This window comes from Colossoma macropomum, unplaced genomic scaffold (assembly GCF_904425465.1).
Source record: "Colossoma macropomum unplaced genomic scaffold, Colossoma_macropomum, whole genome shotgun sequence".
Classification (NCBI taxonomy): Eukaryota; Metazoa; Chordata; class Actinopteri; order Characiformes; family Serrasalmidae; genus Colossoma; species Colossoma macropomum.
The window spans coordinates 3,130,310-3,138,902 of NW_023494803.1; the positions used below are offsets into that span (position 1 = coordinate 3,130,310).

The 8,593-nt window shown below is 40.5% G+C and overlaps 1 non-coding gene across 1 annotated transcript; it reads right to left on the bottom strand.

Annotated features, from left to right (window-relative positions):
- Positions 1 to 413: 413 nt before the first annotated feature.
- On the bottom strand, positions 414 to 528 carry LOC118824242. Its single transcript, XR_005008593.1, has one exon. It is a non-coding gene; the product is annotated as a U5 spliceosomal RNA (small nuclear RNA).
- Positions 529 to 8,593: the final 8,065 nt, after the last annotated feature.

Sequence of the window (8,593 nt, forward strand, 5' to 3'; positions counted from 1 at the left end):
TGATCTGCTGCCCCTGTTTTTTTGGAGTGTGGAGTATGAATTCAACAGGTTGCATCATCTTACGTATTTCTTCTTTAATAACCATACACAAACTTTTCAGCATTGAGGAAAAAAAATTAGATTAGATGACCCTTATTAGTCCCGCAATGCGGAAATTTCACCTCCGCATTTAACCCATCCGTGCAGTAAAATACCACATACACAATAGTGAACACACACTAGGGGGCAGTGAGCACACTTGCCTGGAGCGGTGGGGAGCCCTATCCACAGCTCCCGGGGAGCAGTTGGGGGTTAGACGCCCTGATCAAGGGCACTTCGGTCACATACTATCGGCTCAAGGGATCAAACAGCAACGTTCCGGTCACAGGGCTGGTTCCCTAACCTCCAGCCCACGACTGCCCTCAAACAGATTTAGCTCAGCCAAGGCAGAACCTTCAAAAATAAGAAGAACTCGTCAATGTTCCCCTCCACGGAAATCTTTGGTAAAAGGTGAAAGATTTGTGCGTGAATGAAGAGAAACCTGAGCTATGATCACGCAAAGGACCATCTCTGCATTCAAGTGGTTCTATATAGAGCCATTACCTTTACTAAAGAACCCTTGAAGAAGGTTTTTTTAAAGAGTGCAAGTTCCTAACCTACAGTGCTTGATGCAATGAGGAAATGCTTTCGTTCTGCTGCCCTAATGGGTCCAAAAAAAAAATGAGTATTGCAAAATACTGCTTATTTAGAAATCAACACTGACTATGAACTGACTGCATTATCCAAAGGTTTGAGGTGGGCTGAAGAGTGGAAAACGCTCTAATGCTAGAGTACAGGAAATTCAAGCCAGTCAAATAGAGATAGAATTCATCACGGATACAGAGAATCTCCAGCTTCCTTCCTGGTAACACATCTAGCCATAAATCACAGCTGTGTGTGGATCTTCAGGGAGTACTGAATGAAACCTCAGAGAACCGAGCTCTTTCAAGCCAGCTGGTCAGACGTGGATGAATGTCTGCATGTGCTTTATAATCACGGATGAATCCAACAGTTCTATGAATAGCATCGGCTTTGACTGTAGAACCAGTTCTAGCCATCTCCTGACGACCACCAAGATCTGCTTTCTCAGCCTCAGACCATCCGGAAACAGTAGCATAACTAGGATCTTAAGGGACCCATTACAAGAAGTCCTGATGTTGACCAGCGTGGCTATTTTTGGAGCACATAGCAAGCTGGCAGTCTTAATAAGGTCTTTGCTCTGGACATATCCGTACACACATGGACTGCAGTGTTTTTCTGATTGGCCAGGCCAGGCATGAACAGCCCCCACCAACTATTAGGGTCAATGGCTTGAGTGTCAAACATGACACGTCCCTCACTTCAGCATGATGGGTCAGCACTTTATTCTTGTCCACTTTGTGGTTCATTCACTGTAGTGTCGCTATTAAGACAATACAAATTAACACAATGCAATCAATCAATCATATTATACAACAGTTGGTTCCGGCCCTGCAAGCTGATTGGTTGAGAAGCGTTCTAACCGTTTCAACATAACAGCACAGTTTTTTCACAAACACTGTATCACTCCGCTGAGACACGGTTGCTAAGCAACGACTTTGACAGCTGTAGGAGACGCTCAAGCCATTTGAACGTTTTACTTCTTACTTTGCTGCAAACAGAAAATGGACACTCTTAAGATCATATTTGACCGACAGCCGATTTGGTCAGACTCTGAAGATGAGACGACACTAAATTCCCAAACTGTCATCACCACTGAGCAGCTTTTCAGTCGGCAGCTGTGACAGAAGAACAGCTAAACGACCTGGAATCAGCCAGAAATGAACCCAACACCATTCGCCAAACTAAATGGGCTGTAAGATGCTTTACAAACAAGCTGCTCGTTAAGGAACTATAATTTGGTCAAGGAACTGCGAACATTAAAACATATTAAACGCCGCGTTCACGGCCCAGTTTATTAATTTATTACTTTATTTATTTAACTGTTGTATAAAAGCAATAGAACACTCGAGGAGTGTGTTATCGCCAATAACATCATGGCTGTGATGATCTACGGTTATTTCGCGATAACACACAACCTCGAGTGTTCTATTGCTTAAAAGAAGCAGAAGTCTTTTCTATTGTGTTTATTGTGATGCAGCTGAGCCCAGCAGGCCTACAAGTTATGCATTTGTATTTTAAAATTTGTTGCAGAAATATCTACATGCTAACCAGCTAGGCCCTGGCCTGTCCTTTCTTGTAGTACCACTTTGTACCTCAAGAGGCGATAGTAAGTCACTGTAGCGTCAAGTAAGAAGCAAGAAACCATGTTTGGCAGCAAAGAAAAGAAGTGACATATCCTGCCGTTGCTTTCCACTACTGGAGATCAGCTCTTGGCGAGTAAAGGGATGAAGTTTGATGCTGAACTCGCAACGTTTCTTCTAGACTGGTAAGTAAACAGCTGTTAATGCCAACATAGCCTATTTAGGGATAGAGATTCAGTAAGCAGTGAAATAAAGAATTTAAATATTCTTCATTTTCTAGATGATGTTTGTTCATATTTTCAGGTAAAGTGACTCGATGTTTAAAAAAAAAAAAGCAGCGGTATGAAGTTTGAGTTTTATGTTACGTTTACGTCACGTCTTCTTCTGTGAGTTTATTGGCTGGTTGTAAAGCAGAAATCTGATCACTGTCTGACTCATGTAGACCCAGAGTTTCTCCATTATCTGATTACTCAAGTGCATGCAAAGCAGATTATTAAGTGCATATAAACACACTCAGTCAAATAAGAATATTACTACTGTACTTGTACAAGAAGTCTAATGATTCTATCATATAAAAGTTTACAGACAGTTTAGTCCACAGTTGTCTGAAGGCTTAGAAGCCCCTAAGAGTTTTTCTGTCTATAAGTGCTACATAGCAGTTCAAATGGTCACAGATGTAAAAGTTCTTTGGACCTCGTTACAAAAGAACAGGTCAAGCCAGGCCCACAGTGGCCCCCCATTCCGTGGTCCATGTGTTTCTCCATTCTTCTGAGAACAAGTTGAGGCCGAGGTCAAGGTTGAACGCAGGACATCCGCCTCTTTCCCATCATCTTTTCATACTCGACCCTGTTTATACGTTTATTCCGCCTCCAGTTCCTTTTCTTTTTCCATTGTCATTATCTCACTCTTTCTTTTCTTATTCCCTCCATCACCCTCCCTTTCTTTTCTTATCACTCTGTTTTTCCACTAGCTCCCTTTCTCCTTCATAATCAGGCTACATCTTTCATAATTCTCCCCTACAGACACGGATCGTCACTGCTATCGCTCTCTCAACAGCAGTTTCCTGTCAGGCCGAACCAGATGAGTTTTTGCTGTGCAGGGCTCATGGCCCTCAAGTGGAAGAGAGACAGCTGTCATCATTTGCGATTGGCCTAATTCAGTGGTCTTCATAAAACATTCGATGGCCAAAAGTATGTGGACACTCCTCCTAATTACTGAATTCTGGTGCAGTCATAGGATGCCACCTTTCCCAAAAGTCAGTCTGTGACGTTTCTGTCCTGCTAGATCTGCCCCAGACAACTGTAAGTGCTATTATTGTGAAATGGAAGCATCTCGGAGTAAAAACAGCTCAGCTACAAAGCTGTAGAAAACACAAACTCACAGAGTGGGGCTGCCAGTTGCTGAAGTGGCCTATCTTCTGTTACATCACTCACTACATTGGTCCAAACTGCCTCGCCGGAGTGATGAATCACACAGTTTGAAATTGATTACAATTCAATTAATGCTAGTTTATTCCACTGGTGCACAACTCTGGTCCTAGAGGGCTGGTGTCCGGCACAGTTTGGTGGTTCCTCTACTCGAACACACCCACTATACCTAGTAATTAACAGAAGAATAAGAAACCATGTTTGGCAGCAAAGAAAAAAAGTGACATATATTAGAGCAGCTCTTGGCGAGTAAAGGGATGAAGTTTGATGCTGAACTCGCAACTTTTCTTCTAGACTGGTAAGTAAACAGCTGTTAATGTCAGCATAGCCTATTTAGGGATAGAGATTCAGTAAGCAGTGAAGTAGATTATACCAAAATATACCAAAAGCATACTGTATGCTGTGGCAAGCCATGACTGTCAGAGCTAGATCTTCAGTTTGGGCCATTAATGTCAAAAACAATGCAAAAACAGTTGTTTGATCATGCTAATTTACGCTAGCACCCTATGAAAAGCTTGTAATGGATATTAACATTGCAATGAACAGCACAGACCAGCATGCATTTGTGCTGGTTAATACTGGTCTAGTGCTGGTCTGGTGCTGTATCATGAGTCATGCTGGTTGACCAACATACCAGCAACCAAAACACAACATATCACTGCTGTCGGAACAAAACATTGTGTCTCCAAAACAGTAACTTTACAGGAGAAGGAAAAACATACTTTACTCCTAATGTAAGTCAATGGAACCAGAATTTTAGTAAAGTAAATTTGGGCCGTTTCTTTTGGTCCATTCATCATGAAATTCACACACAATGTGTGAACAACACAATATTAGAGTCATTGGCCAACTCTTGGCCAATGACTCTAAGAGTCGAGATGCTTGCAGGGGACTCTTTTATTATAAAATATATCACTGCTGTTTAAACAAAACCTCATATCTCATTTTCTCATCATTTTTTCCCATTTTTTAGGTTTTTACATAATTTGAAATGCCTGTTGCCCTTTCCATTGTCTGTATATGTCATGATGAATGGACCAAAACAAACGACCTGAAAATGCAAAATAGTCTGGTTCCACTGACTTATGTTAAAAGTAACGTATGTTTTTTTCCTTCTCCTGCAATGTTATCGTTTTGGAGATACTGGGTTTTGATTTGACAGCAGCGACATGATTCTTATTTCAATCGTTGAAAAGGATTTAGGCCTGCTGCAAAACGTGTGTCCTAATCGTTCCTGGGTGCGCCCCAGTATGCAAAGCATGGCCAGAAAACGTATAGGATGATCCAGGCCTGCATGCACCTCTCCACTAAAAATCGACTTTAATGATATATTTAGGCCAAAACCTTCTCAAAACTATCATAAAACGGTGTCTCAGGCATCCTTTAGAGACATTGAACTGGTCGGACATCTGGTTCCTATCACCACCACTGTGAACAACTCTGACTCAGTAAATTTCTCTACAATGGAGCATTTCATATCAAACCACTCTGAATGACTTGGTTTACATCTTAACCATTTAATTATGCAGAATTTATAACAGTTACTAGAATTCTCCTTTAATGACAAGCATATGTCACCATGTACCAGAAAACACTAATAATGTAAGATGACAACGTCCACCAAGACCATAATTCAGATTATCTGTCATAGTGCAGGGCTTCAGATCATGATCCAGCACTCATTGGAAACCACCTGAAGGCGGTTTGGATGGCTGTTTGTTTTAAACCACTGGCCTCAACAGAATTTGGCTGCTTGTTTGTTTTCTTATCAGCATGTTTGGCTATGCGATGAGATTTCTTTCCTTCAGGTCTTTTGGAATCGGGTTTCGTAAAACTAGCATTTGTATGCAGTTGTTGTTTATCTTGCATTGGCTGAATAATGAACTCCATGGGGAAAAGTACACCTGCTATTCAAGCAGCCATTTACAATTTCTGTCAAAACAAATTTTAATGTCGATTTACTGTTGAATATTCAGTAGAAATGCAAATAGCGTCAACCCAGCTCATTTGAAGGGTTATTCTGGCCTAAAACTTGTTGTTGTTTGCTGTGTTATACAGTATCCTGTAGTAAAGCATTAAATCCAACAGCCTCATGTTTGACAGAATAATAAATATAACCAAACTAGAATTAAGCCCAATCCCATTTCACCCCTTGCCCCTGCCTCTACGCCCTCTGTTTTGCGTGTTCACGTCTAGGGGTAGGGTGTCACAATTTTAGTTGAGATAGAGGGGGAGGGCGAAGTGTTGGGGCTACATGACCCTCCAAACAGAGGTTTTTCAGAGACTCCAAACAGAGAGTTATGAGAAAAAAAGAAAAACCGGCGAGATGGAGAACAAGAGACCAAAGAAACCCACAAATGTGAGAATTTTCTCTGTTAAAAAATTACAATAATCACTGTTTTATCTTAGTTTAATGTCGTTTCAGTGTATTATGGTCGTTTTCTTTATAACAAGCATAAAAAATTGCTAATAGTATGCTAATGTCTCGGTAGCTAGCTAGCTAACTTTCCCGTTCCACCTTAAATAGTCCAGCAGTTCTGACGGGGTTAGGGTGACACTCGAAAACAAGGGATAGGGGTAAAAAGAAGAAATGGGATTGGGCCTTAGTGTAACTCTTAACTCGATCATCAAACAAAATTGTAAAGAAAACTGCAGTTGTGTAGAACTGAAACTGCAAATAAGCAAATAAGCTACACTGCTAATGTTAACTTTTAGCTAGCGTTCACCCCAAAACTCCCACCTTCAAGATACATCATCATCATCATCATCAGGGGGTTTACTATTCATTAAAGTGGAAAACCCGGCTCGTACCTGGTTTTGTCTTTTATTTAAATTTTTTTTTAATGTACGTTTTAAAATTGCCTTCTAGGTCTCAGTGCAGTGATGCTGTATTGAAACTGCTCACCCACAGTGGAGATGTTGTGCTGGCTGGAGGCAGATGATGCATCGCTGACTGGAACCCATTTGTGTTGGTCACCCTAAAGCAGCTGATGTTTTTCAAAAGTTCCTCCCACCTTCAAAATGTATCATCAGAGGGGGTTTCTTAGAATTGAAAGTGTAAAATCTCACACTTTTCTAGAGAAAAGAATCAAAACTGAAGCAAAGTATCTAGATAGTAACGTAGATACCGTGCTGATTTTAACTTTTAGCTAAAGCTTACCCCCAAAAATTCACTCTGAAGCAGTTCAAGTTTTTCAAAAGCTCCTCCAACCTTCAAAATACATCAGAAGGGGGTTTTCTTAGAATTTAAAGAGTAAAATTTCACTCTTTTCTAGAGAAAAGAAAACTGAAGCAAAGTGTCTAGACAGCAAAGTAGACACCTTGCTAACATTAACTTTTACCCAGATAGCAGACAGTTTTGGTTGATTACAGGTCAGTTGTTACGCATGCCGGCCAGACCAGTGCCAGATCTTGGACAGCTTCATACCATTTTCCTTGTTTCTACATTTGTGGGACAATTCTGGTGTGAATATTGTGGACCAACAGTGTAGTTGGGCCAGATTGGGACTGGATTTGGGCCATATCCTTTAGTTCTACTCACTTTACAGTGTGCGGGCATATACTGGGCCAGAACAAACCAAGGATGTGGTCCACAAGTGAGCCAGACAAATTTTGCTAACTGGGTAGCAACAGCTTACCCCCCAAAAATTCACCCTAAAACAGTTAAAGTTTTTCAAAAGGTCCTCCGACCTTCAAAATACATCATCAAAAGGGTTTTTTTAATAGAATTTAAAGTGTAAAATGTCACACGTTTTTAGAGAAAAGACAAAAAACTGAAGCAAATTATCCAGACAGCAATGTAGCTACCATGCTAACCTTAACTTTTAGCCAAAGCTTACCTCCAAAAATTTCACGCTAAAGCAGTTAAAGTTTTGAAAAACTTTAACTTTCAAAATACATAATCAGAAGGCGGTTTTTCGTAGAATTTAAAGTGTAAAATCTCTCTTTTTTAGAGAAAAGAATCAAAACTGAAGCAAAGTGTCTACACATCAAAGTAGCCACTTTAACCTTTAGCCAAAGCTTACCCCCAAAATTTCACCCTAAAGCAGTTGAAGTTTTTGAAAAGTTCCTCCCACCTTTAGAAACATCATCAGAAGGGGGTTTTCTTAGAATTGAAAGTGGAAAATCTCACTCATCTTCTATTCATTCGCTTGGTTTTGTCTTTTATCCTTAATTCCAGATATTTTCACAAAGATCTGAAACTGTGTTCCCTCTAAATATCCAATGCATCTTTTTACATTGTCTTCTAGCCCTCAGTGCAGAGATTCTGCATTGAATCAAATGACTCCCTCACAGGGGAGATGCTCTACATGCTGGAGACAGATGATGCGTCGCTGATTGGATACCATTTGTGTTGGTATTGACTAATGAAGCTGCAACCCAGTAGAACAGATGTTTCAGAAGCCTTTTTCATAAACATATCAATTTCCTTTCGTCCTCCTTAAGCTGCTTTGTGACACCACCTGTTGTAAAAAGCGCTATATGACTTCTGGCTGCCAGGCAACGCGCAAATACATCATACAAACATTGGGAATCCCTGTGGTGTCAACCAGTCTTCACTGCCAGAAGCCACTGTTCTATAGGCTAACAAATAGGACCAAACTAGTGTAACTCAACTCTGAATGCTGCCTTCATTCGGCTCAAAATGGATGGCAGAGACAGATTTTTACAGGCAAAAGAAGAAAAACTTAAGCAATCTAGACAGCAGTGTTAAAGTTAACTTAACTTAAAAGTTAAAACAAGTTAAAAAAAAAAAAGGTTAAAAGTTAAACAAGTAACTTAAAAGTAACTCAAAGTTAACTTTTAGCTAAAGCGTTCCCCCAAAAATCCACCCCAAAGCAGTTGTAGTTTTTCAGTTTTTCATTTGTAGTTCCTCCCACCTTCAAGGTCCTGTTGGGACCAAGGGCTGTCCCCTTCAACCCCAGG